At 41.7% G+C, this 12,405-nt stretch overlaps 1 long non-coding RNA gene across 1 annotated transcript; it reads left to right on the top strand.

Moving 5' to 3' along the window:
* Positions 1-2,583: 2,583 nt before the first annotated feature.
* On the top strand, positions 2,584-11,745 carry LOC131942903 (uncharacterized). Its single transcript, XR_009386825.1, has 3 exons — positions 2,584-2,646; positions 11,374-11,508; positions 11,599-11,745. It is a non-coding gene; the product is annotated as an uncharacterized LOC131942903 (long non-coding RNA).
* The last annotated feature ends 660 nt before the right edge of the window (positions 11,746-12,405 follow it).

Here is a 12,405-nt window from a genome sequence, read left to right as displayed (position 1 = left end):
TTAATTATCATTAGGTCCTATTATTAACTTTTTAATTTATTACACTCACAATGTTGCATTCACTCTCTAGTCTCTACTAAGTCTACTTCAGTAACTATGCTCAACTGAACTACACTAACATCCTCAGTAGTCTACAGTCTGCACTTAGTTAGACTAGTCGTAGTCACTACTTGTACTTAGAAGTACTTACTAGAATCTAGATTGTAGATATTAGATAAGTACTTGCAATCAGATCTCTACAAACAAACATACACTAAATCTAATCACTAATCACTGTCATTTTTTATTTAGAGGGATCAGTATCAGTATAGATCTAGACCCTAGTTAATATAGTTAAGGAAGTATAAAGAACAGATTTAGGATCAGGTAGATTGAGATCTATTACTAATAACTATAAGATATCTAGATCTAGTTGCAATATGCTGAAATAAAGTGTAAAGTCGAACTTGATAATCGTTTGTTTACTGTTTACCAAATCGTCCAGTAGGAGTACTGTAGGAGTAATGTCCCCTGGGGCTAGGCTTGCTAGGTCTTAGATTTAACTTTTAAAAATAATTAATTTACTTACCGCCACAAAACTTTTCTGTCAGAATTGAATGCAAATACATTACTTCCCAACCGTGCGTACACAATAGACTTGAAATTGTGTATATTTGTTGCATATTGGGAGTTCATGATGAGTTTAAAATCTTGAAGCGAAGTCAAGAAACAAGCAGCCGCCATGTTTTTTTATCAATGGGAATCATGATCGCAAAAATTCATTTAGTTTGAAAAATTTTATCTCTCCCTGGCGGAAGTTTTTCCAAAACTTTGAATGGATTAATGAATTAATATTATTAATTATTTCAAAAATTATTTTCAATAGTTTATCTTGAATTAAAAAATTCAAAACACGTAAAAATCAATAATTAATATTTTGTTTTAATTTTTGACAGCTAAAACATAATTTTAGCGCTTGCCAATTAATTAATATAATTTTTTGAAAAATAGCATGTTATATAGCAAAGTATTACTGCAACACCCAATAGGACTTCGAGAAAGTAAAAATAAGATAATAGAACTAATAAGATTTTACGCATATTTTTATTAAAGCGCACTAAAACGCACCGACGCTAAATGTCTGTGTGTGAATGGTAAATATCGACAATGAAGAAAACAAAGGTTTGTTTTTGTACATCTTAATATTTATCAAATCCATTAATTGCAACTCAATTGTAACTCAATGAATGTAATCATATCTAGATAAAACCACAATTTAGGGAAATTATCCGGTATTGTTTGCTAAATCTATATTTGCATCTGTATCTGTATCTGTATCTGTATCTGTATCTGTATCTGTATCTGTATCTGTATCTGTATCTGTATCTGTATCTGTATCTGTATCTGTATCTGTATCTGTATCTGTATCTGTATCTGTATCTGTATCTGTATCTGTATCTGTATCTGTATCTGTATCTGTATCTGTATCTGTATCTGTATCTGTATCTGTATCTGTATCTGTATCTGTATCTGTATCTGTATCTGTATCTGTATCTGTATCTGTATCTGTATCTGTATCTGTATCTGTATATGTATCTGTATCTGTATCTGTATCTGTATCTGTATCTGTATCTGTATCTGTATCTGTATCTGTATCTGTATCTGTATCTGTGTCTGTGTCTGTGTCTGTGTCTGTGTCTGTGTCTGTGTCTGTGTCTGTGTCTGTGTCTGTGTCAGTGTCTGTGTCTGTGTCTGTGTCTGTGTCTGTGTCTGTGTCTGTGTCTGTGTCTGTGTCTGTGTCTGTGTCTGTGTCTGTGCCTGTGCCTGTGCCTGTGCCTGTGCCTGTGCCTGTGCCTGTGCCTCTGCCTGTGCCTGTGCCTGTGCCTGTGCCTGTAGCTGTAGCTGTAGCTGTAGCTGTAGCTGAAGCTGTAGCTGTAGCTGTAGCTGTAGCTGTAGCTGTAGCTGTAGGTGTAGGTGTAGCTGTAGCTGTAGCTGTAGCTGTAGCTGTAGCTGTAGCTGTAGCTGTAGCTGTAGCTGTAGCTGAAGCTGTAGCTGTAGCTGAATCTGCACCTGTACCTGCACCTGCACCTGCACCTGCACCTGCACCTGCACCTGCACCTACACCTGCACCTGCACCTACACCTGCACCTACACCTGCACCTACACCTTCATCTACACCTACACCTACACCTACACCTACACCTACACCTACACCTACACCTACACCTACACCTACACCTACACCTACACCTACACCTACACCTACACCTACACCTACACCTACACCTACACCTACACCTACACCTACACCTACACCTACACCTACACCTACACCTACACCTACACCTACACCTACACCTACACCTACACCTACACCTACACCTACACCTACACCTACACCTACACCTACATCTACACCTACACCTACACCTACACCTACACCTACACCTACACCTACACCTACACCTACACCTACACCTACACCTACACCTACAACTACAACTACAACTACAACTACAACTAAAGCTATATATATATATATATATATATATATATATATATGTGTGTGTGTTTCTAGATCATCTTCTGAGTAAAACACCATGTTGTACTTAACTATATCACTGTCAATCGTGTTATTACACACTTGTATAAAGGATACAACTGGAGGTAAGTACAAATCATGTACCAGTCTACATTACAACATATACAAACACTACTAGACTAACTTCTTCATGCTATATCGCATTGCGCAAAGAATAGCGTTGTCTACTAGTACATTATCCACCAGGGTTTTTTGACTCAGCTCTATGTCCATTGTCTATGTGTTTTTTTCAGTAAAGATAATTTGATGATACAGGCGGCAAAGGTAGTAAGCTAATTGTTACGGGTCAGTTGTAGGTTAGATCGAAATAGTTTAGAATAATCTAGAATTAGGGGAGAGTGCGTGTGGGAGTTGAGTTTACCCTAGAGTACCCTAGAGTATTGTTAACCCGGTGTGTTAATTATTGTTATCCCAAGGTCAAATGCGGTATAAAAGTTGGAGTGAATGAATATCAGGGGTTAGTTGATAGCGGCTAGGACGAGGGCTACTCTGGAATGTTTATATTTGAGACAAAATAAAAGTAGTGAACGTAGTCACGATGCGTTGTTGTTTATCTGAAACTAACCTGGACGTAAAACTAATTATTTATGGATTATACCTGCACACACGAGTTGCGGTATGATTTAATAATATGCGTATAATCCTTGTATAAATATAAGCCATTAAACCAATATATCGAAGAACCTCGGATAGTATAACACTTCAAAAAGGTAATATACACTTTAAAATGTATTGGAAATACATTTCAACTTTTTAGAGACCAAAAGACTACTCTCGTTTTTTTTCTTGCGATGGACAAAGTATCTAAAATTAAGTGGACGTAAACCCGACTAAATTACAAAGCTTTCGCCCTAACTCTCACGCTTATGATTTACTCACATTGAAAAATAACCACTTTATCAAGGTCAGTGAGAAAACAAACAGGAAAGCGGTCTGCACGTAAGTGCACAAAATTGTACTAACTTGTGGGAACCTGTTAGCCTGCACCTACGTTATTAGACCCGAGTATAGACTGTTAAAAACATCTTCATGACAACATAACATTGTTATTATTATACATACACTATAATACATAGATTTACTTTTATTATTAAAAAAGCAATTTTCAAAAACTCCAACTATAGACAAATCCTCGTGCCTAGATCTAGATTAATTACCATGTGAAGAATTTAATTAAAACTACCATATGCTTATTGAAATTACACAGATACTATTTCTTCGTTAAATATTCGTATATGGTTGGTTACAATTATTATTTTACATCCCTTATAATCAAATTCCAGCACACAAATAATATCGCCTTTCTTAATTTAAGTAAAATATGTATACGCATTCGGCTGAAGAACACACTCCTTGTAGGAGACCAATCTCTCTCTTTACTTCTGTATCCAATTTGTTAATGACATTTTAAAATTGATTATTCAGTTAAAGACTAAGAGAACATGTTTATGCAACAAATAATTTACGTAGTTTTGCTGTCTATACATATTACTATCATTTTTTTTTTCTAACATACATGAGCGTAGAAAAACAACTGTAAACATAATGATTAAATGCTGACTGAAAAAGATAAATAATTTAAAAGTTATTCATAGCATAAAAGGCAAGGCATGTATAAAACAACACCATGCGCAAATAAATAAATTTTATGTACATGCAAGATAGAGGCCCACTGAGGGAGAAATACAGCGGCGCTAGAGTGCTTATTTTATCTTTTTTTTCTCTAAACCAAAACCAAAACAAAAATAACCACCTCAACTTCAAAGTTAACCGGAAAAGAATCTATATTTACTAGGCATGCTGCCCAGCTTCGCTTAGGCTTTCAAAAACATTGAGGATTTGAATGCTTAATTAATTCGCCCGAGGGTCGGTCTACGACCTCAAGAGTTATGAAGAGGTTCCTACGTGGACAATTTTTTTTCGATTTACAGCTCATATAAGGCGCCGGTCAGTCGAGGTCTGTTTTGACCCCCTCATCGTAGACCTTTAGGCCAACCTACACCGGCCCCCGTGTTCTGTCGCCCCAAGGCAAAATCCTGCCAAATTTGAAGCGCCTGCGGCGCCGGGAAGTGCCCGATGTCGGGCACCCAACAACTTTGCTTCATTTCATATATTATAGAGATTAGCAAATTGCATAGATAAACAAAGATTTCCAAAGTTGTTCCTTTCTTTATTGTCTAAAATAGGAAGATTCACATATAAAAAAAAATAGGTTTGACTTGGTGTGTCTCGATCCAGCACCACCTGTCTGGTATCAAGTACACTTTCATCTCAGCTAATTAGGTACCTTTTAAAATATGGAGAATAAAAGAAGTGTTTTAAAAAATAACTTACACGAATATGCCTATTTCTACAAATTATTTTTTTTACATAAAATTAGCCAGTTTCATTGCTAAACAAACACAGATTTCTATAAAATATTTAAGTCCTGAAAAAGTTTATTACAGAAATTTATTTTTGGAATAGATTACAGTAGATAGAGTCTAAATCTAGATCTAGAATAGATCTTAGCGACGTAGCGTCTAAAAGTGTAGTTTTTGCGTAGATTTAGATCTAGTCTAGATCTAGAATCTCTAGATCTAGAATCCAAATAGATAAAAAGTTTTTTAAGTTTAGGCCGAGAATATCGTATTGTGTAGTCTACATTTCATAGCGTACATAGCTCTAAATCATATTTGAATCTTCTTATTCTTCTTCTTCGTTCTTAATTGTGAATATGGTGGAGGATTCAGACAACAAGTCCAACTTCGTGGACAAACCGGACTGTGGTCTCCAGTTTGTCAGGTGCCCCATATAATTTTCCCTGAGTGGGGTGGGCTGGGGCCAGTGTCTGTCTCGTGCCTGGCTATACAAAGTGCATTCCTGGAGTACGTGCTCCGTGTTTTCCGGGGCCTTGCCACAAGGGCACATTTCGCTACACCCAACCTTCAGTTTTCTGTGCATGTGTTGATTTAGTCTGTTGTGGCCTGTTCTAAGTCGAAAGATTATGTATTGTTGTTTTCGTGTTAAATTACAATAGCCGTCGTCTTTAATGTAGTGAGGGTGTGTGACAGACCACATTTGCGTTTGTTTGTTTTTTAAAATTCTTTTTCTTTCTTTTGGGTGTAGCGAAATTTCCGGTTGTGGTTTCTTTCCCCCAATTTTTGCCAGCTGGTCTGCGATCTCGTCACCCTGGATCTGGCAGTGGCCCGGGATCCAATGCAGCACAATTCTGCTGCAGGTATTTTTTAGCCTCTCTAGTGCTGTCATAAGTGTTTGAATATAGGACTCTGGATTTTGTAGGGATTGCAGGACTGATTTGGCATCTGTAAGAAATACAATCTGACTATTCGGTGATTCAGGGTGTTCTGACAGGAGGTTTGCTGCGTGTTCTAAAGCTTCTGTTTCTGCCCTAAAATTGTCGGATAGGCTGCCTGTGGCTATTGCCTTTTCCAGGCTTTCTCCGCTTGGCCATTCAATAAGGATGCCAGCCCCGCCATTTTTTGTAAATAGTTCATTTTTAACACGTTTTAAAATTATTTTCTACTTTTTAGTCCACAAGAAAAACGTGTTTTTTTTAAAAAGTTTTTTTTAAGTATTTTATTTCAAATTCTAAACTCGGAAGATGACGTCATCAGTTTCGTGCTCTTGTTTTAGTGTTTTGTAAACAATAAGTGACGTCATTGTTAAATGCGTTCTTGTCCCAAGTTTATACACTTTTCCGGTTGCATAAATAATACTGTTTCTCTATATTCGAATACGCCTTTATTTTTTATTTTTCTTCTTTAAATAAAATTGTGTTTATACATTTAAAACATCTAACATATTATTTTCAACAAAAGTCCGTATAAAGGTATCCATATATCGCTGCCGATTCTGACGTGATGTCCGGCGAAAATATTTTGCGGACAGAGAGAGAGAGAGAAGAGCGCACATGGCCTTTTATGTATTAGGATAATTCTCTTCTGGAAGACGTTAGAAAACAAGCTGCAAGCGCGCCTTACAGTCCCCTCTCTTCCTCTCTATCGCTACCATACCCCCCACCCACGGTCTGGTGAGCTGTGGTTCACGCTAAATGTTTACAAGCCGGGTTTGGTGACCGCTATCAGGGGCAGATAATATTGTTTGAAACAATTTTAAACTTAGAGCAGGTAACTAAGAGGAGGCTGCTTTTACGTGGGGGGGGGGGGGGGGGGGGGTTAGTGTTTTAAAGCAAATATTTTCAGTGGCAGCATTGGTACTGTCGAATTCACAAATTATGAATTACTAAAAAGAGGAAAAAACAACAACTAAATAGCGGCGTATGATACACCGCGGGTCGGCTCGTAAAATATAATTAAAAACGGATTTTTATCCAAAATCGGCATTTTAGCCGAATTTAAGCTTGATCTATTCTTAGTTGCTGCACAATGATACTAAATATATTCGTAGTCATACCACTAAATTTGCACCTAAGATGAAGCCTGACAAAAGTCGCATTTAGAGTTTCTTTTAGGCGACTCTGAGGGGTGCGCCCCCCCCCCCCCCCCAACTACCCAACACCCACTCCGAAACACGTCCCCTTCACCGAAAAATAATTTAATTAGAAAATACATAATTTTAACAGGGTCCGACCACAGAAAATTTAGTCTAAGCCCACTCTCCCGTTCGAAAATTCCAAATGCCGCCCCCCCCCCCCCAATGTGCGGAATGGTCTGAAAGAAACACTGTTCGCATTTTTAGATCATACAGACAAAAGGTAAACGCTTCTTCTATAATATACAAACGTATCCTACTTTTGGCTGCTAAACCTCAATAACGCACACAATGTTTATTTCAGACTTTTTTCCGGTGGTAGGGTTAGAGTCACTGGAAGTATAATTTCTCCGGGGTGGGGGTGGGGGGAGGGGAACACTTGTAAATTTATATTGTTTCTAAAAAAATTATATTGCTTTCGAGCAGTGTGTGGAAGAGATGCCTGAAATAAACTCTGCACGCAAACTACTTTTTAGGGAATGGCTTTTTAATTATGTTTACTCTAGAATCAATGACGTCATATTATTGGGTGTACTTTCCCGGTTTTAGACTATTTTCTTCAATATGTTCCATTTAACGTTACGTTTCATTTTCCGTATGACTTAAAGTTTTTACTTCCTTGTGTCTTCTCTATAACATTCCCAACAGATAGACAGAGTGACAGGCAGCGAAACTATTATTATAGACGAGAAAAATGGCCCGTTGAGGAAGGATACACCGGGCGCTAGGTTGATAGTGCTGTCTCTTTTCTCTAAACTAAAACCAACCCACCCCCCCACACACACACCACCCCCCCACCCCCCACCCCACACCCACCCCACACACCAGCCCCCCCCCACCCCACCCACCGCCACCCACCCCACCCCACCCCCACCCCCCAAAAAACATGTCTACCGTCCCATTCAACGAAATATAATTATATACTTTTTCCAGTGTCCGCCCCCTCCCCGAAAATTTTACCCCCGCCCCCGAAAATTTCAAGTACCCCCACCGCTCTCCGGGGAGGAAAAAGTCTGAAAGAAACACTGGTGTCGCGCTTAGCCACTACGCGAAGAATTGCATTAAAGAAATTGCGAGAAAACCACTTTTTAGATTAGACACATTAATTAGGCGGTAATTTTATTATAGAGTATCGATGAGGAAACCACCGCCCCACCCACCCCCCCACTCACACCTCCCCCCACCCCCCCCCCCCCCACCCCCCCACTTGGGGAGGGGGGAGGGGGGCTCAGACGTTCTTACGCGGGGGGTGGGGCTTCGCCCCTACCCGAAGAATTGTATGCAAGAAACTCTTCACGCAAACCATTAAGATTAGACAACATTTCCTTTTTATTCAATGTTAACGCGAAAATCAATGACGTCATATAACTGTGAGCACTCTCTGGGTTTGAGATTATTTTCTACTCTGTGCGCTAAATGTGTCGACGTCATACTTCGTTTTTCGAATTACTGTGCATGTTTTTATTTTCCTTGTGTTTTCTCTAGAGCGTTCTTGTCAGACAGATAGATAGATAGAGAGACAGCGAAACTATTATTATAGACTAGATAAATGGCCCGTTGAGGAAGGGTACAACGGGCGCTAGGCTGATAGTGCTGTCTCTTTTCTCTAAACTAAAACCATCCCACCCCCCCCCCCACACACACCCCCACCCCCACCCCCCCCCCCCACACTATCCACCCCCACCCCCACCCCCCACCCCCAACCCCCTCCTCCACCCCCCACACACCACCCACCCCCACCCCCTCACACACCACCCCCACCCCCCACACACCAACCACCCCCACCACCCACCCACCCCCACCCCCCCACCCACCCCCACCACCCCCCACCCACCCACCCCCACCCCCCAAAAAAACATGTCTACCGTCCCATTCAACGAAATATAATTATATACTTTTTCCAGTGTCCGCCCCCTCTCCGAAAATTCTACCCCCGCCACCGAAAATTTCAAGTACCCCCACCCCTCTCCGGGGAGGAAAAAGTCTAAACGAAAACCACCCCACCCCCCCCCACACACCACCCCCCCCCCACACACCACCCCCCCCCCCCACACACACACTACCCCCCCCCCCCACACCACCACCCCCCCCCCACACACCACCCCCCCACACCACCCCCCCCCCACACACACCCCCCCCCCACCCACCACCCCCCCCCCCACCCCCCACCCCCCCCCCCTAAAAAAACATGTCTACCGTCCCATTCAACGAAATATAATTATATACTTTTTCCAGTGTCCGCCCCCTCCCCGAAAATTCTACCCCCGCCCCCGAAAATTTCAAGTACCCTCACCCCTCTCCGGGGAGGAAAAAGTCTGAAAGAAACACTGGTGTCGCGCTTAGCCACTACCCGAAGAATTGCATTAAAGAAATTGCAAGAAAATCACTTTTTAGATTAGACACATTAATTAGGCGGTAATTTTATTATAGAGTATCGATGAAGAAATTTCTTTTGAGTTGGGGAGGGGGGGGGGGGCTCAGACGTTCTTACGCGGGGGGTGGGGCTTCGCCCCTACCCGAAGAATTGTATGCAAGAAACTCTTCACGCAAACCACTTAGATTAGACAACATTTCCTCTTTATTCAATATTTACGCCATTTACGCCAGAATCAATGACGTCATTATATTACTGTGAGATTATTTTCTACTCTGTGCGCTAAATGTGTCGACGTCATACTTCGTTTTTCGAATTACTGTGCATGTTTTTAAATTGCTTGTCTTTTCTCTAGAGCGTTCTTGTCAGATAGAATTTTTTCTTATGTTTTCTCTAGAGCGTTCTTGTCAGACAGAGCGTTCTTGTCAGATAGATAGATACATACACAGACAGCGAAACTATTATTATAGATAAATGGCCCGTTGAGGCAGGGTACAACGGGCGCTAGGCTGATAGTGCTGTCTCTTTTCTCTAAACTAAAACCATCCCACCCCCCCCCACACACACCCCCACCCCCACCCCCCCCCCCACACACACCACCCCCACCCCCACCCCCCACCCCCAACCCCCACCTCCACCCCCCACACACCACCCACCCCCACCCCCTCACACACCACCCCCACCCCCCACACACCAACCACCCCCACCCACCCACCCCCACCCCCCCACCCACCCCCACCCCCACCACCCCCCACCCACCCACCCCCACCCACCCACCCCCACCCCCCAAAAAAACATGTCTACCGTCCCATTCAACGAAATATAATTATATACTTTTTCCAGTGTCCGCCCCCTCTCCGAAAATTCTACCCCCGCCACCGAAAATTTCAAGTACCCCCACCCCTCTCCGGGGAGGAAAAAGTCTAAACGAAAACCACCCCACCCCCCCCACACACCACCCCCCCCCCCACACACCACCCCCCCCCCCCACACACACCACCCCCCCCCCCCCCACACACCACCACCCCCCCCCCACACACCACCCCCCCACACACCACCCCCCCACACACCACCCCCCCCACACACACCCCCCCCCCACCCACCACCCCCCCCCCCCCCACCCCCCCCCCCCCCCCTAAAAAAACATGTCTACCGTCCCATTCAACGAAATATAATTATATACTTTTTCCAGTGTCCGCCCCCTCCCCGAAAATTCTACCCCCGCCCCCGAAAATTTCAAGTACCCTCACCCCTCTCCGGGGAGGAAAAAGTCTGAAAGAAACACTGGTGTCGCGCTTAGCCACTACCCGAAGAATTGCATTAAAGAAATTGCAAGAAAATCACTTTTTAGATTAGACACATTAATTAGGCGGTAATTTTATTATAGAGTATCGATGAAGAAATTTCTTTTGAGTTGGGGAGGGGGGGGGGGCTCAGACGTTCTTACGCGGGGGGTGGGGCTTCGCCCCTACCCGAAGAATTGTATGCAAGAAACTCTTCACGCAAACCACTTAGATTAGACAACATTTCCTCTTTATTCAATATTTACGCCATTTACGCCAGAATCAATGACGTCATTATATTACTGTGAGATTATTTTCTACTCTGTGCGCTAAATGTGTCGACGTCATACTTCGTTTTTCGAATTACTGTGCATGTTTTTAAATTGCTTGTCTTTTCTCTAGAGCGTTCTTGTCAGATAGAATTTTTTCTTATGTTTTCTCTAGAGCGTTCTTGTCAGACAGAGCGTTCTTGTCAGATAGATAGATACATACACAGACAGCGAAACTATTATTATAGATTACTCATAGCTGCATTTACATTAGTAACACACTTTTAAAAACGAAGAAATCAGTGTAGGGTATATTTGTTAGGCTGTTGTAATAACAGTTAACTAAATATGAATGTTTTACATATGCTTCAGTATGTGACGCTGGCTGGTTCGGCTCTAGGTGTCAGTTTAAATGTCGCTGTGTCAACAACCAATGTGATGTTGACGGAAAGTGTACAGGAGGGTCTATGTGTGACAGGGGCTGGTTTGGTCATCTATGTCAATACGGTGAGTAGCCTGACGATAAGAAATATATACAAATATGTCATGAGGTGATAGAAGCACAATTTATGTTATTGACTTTTTCCCATCAAACAGGTGATCTCGCTACTGTACAGACAGGAACCACAGTGTCAAACAATACATTAACAGATGGCGATGACTTGACGTGTGCAAGTGTTAAGACATTTACTGTGTCGTGGGAGATAGCTTATTATGTCTCGTGGCTTAGAGTTGTTTTCGATAAACCGGGTATGTAAACATCGGCGACAGGACAAATGATCTCAGGACAAATGATATCCGACAAAATATCTCAGACAAAATATCTCACTGACAAATGATTTCAAGACAAATGATCTCTGGACAAATGATCTCACGGACAAAAACATTCACACGGACAAAAGATACCAAAACAAAATATATCAGGACAAATGATACGATGGACAATTGATCTCTGACAAAATATCTCACAGCAAAATTTTAAAAGTGTATTTGATGATAATAGTTGATCTGAATATTTGTTTTATTGACTGTCATACGGATTTGTTGACTATTTTTAATGTTGTTTATTGGCTTATATAATAATTGTGAGAAGTGTTTGCCGTATACATTTGTCATATTGCACTAAAGTTTTTAAAATTGCGATTAATAATATAGTATGCGAAAATTAATATTTTTTTTTCAATAGACAGCGTAGGTAGGCGTGCCAAACATGAGACAATTCTACCATGTCAGGTGGACGAAACTTGATCAAAGGGAATGGAATAACAATAAAGACACACCTTCGTGTCAAGGTGGCCGCCCGCTATGATGGCATAGACAAGGTTTAGGGAAATACATCCGCCCTCCATGGAAAATACAATTAACATCAAATGTTCATAGTTATGCGTCGGTCACAGTGCTCAG

This window comes from Physella acuta, unplaced genomic scaffold, assembly GCF_028476545.2.
Source record: "Physella acuta isolate Inbredline_101_S28 unplaced genomic scaffold, ASM2847654v3 ptg000432l, whole genome shotgun sequence".
NCBI classification, from domain to species: Eukaryota; Metazoa; Mollusca; class Gastropoda; family Physidae; genus Physella; species Physella acuta.
Note: the sequence above shows the minus strand (reverse complement) of the source record. Positions and strands in the feature narration are given on the sequence as shown.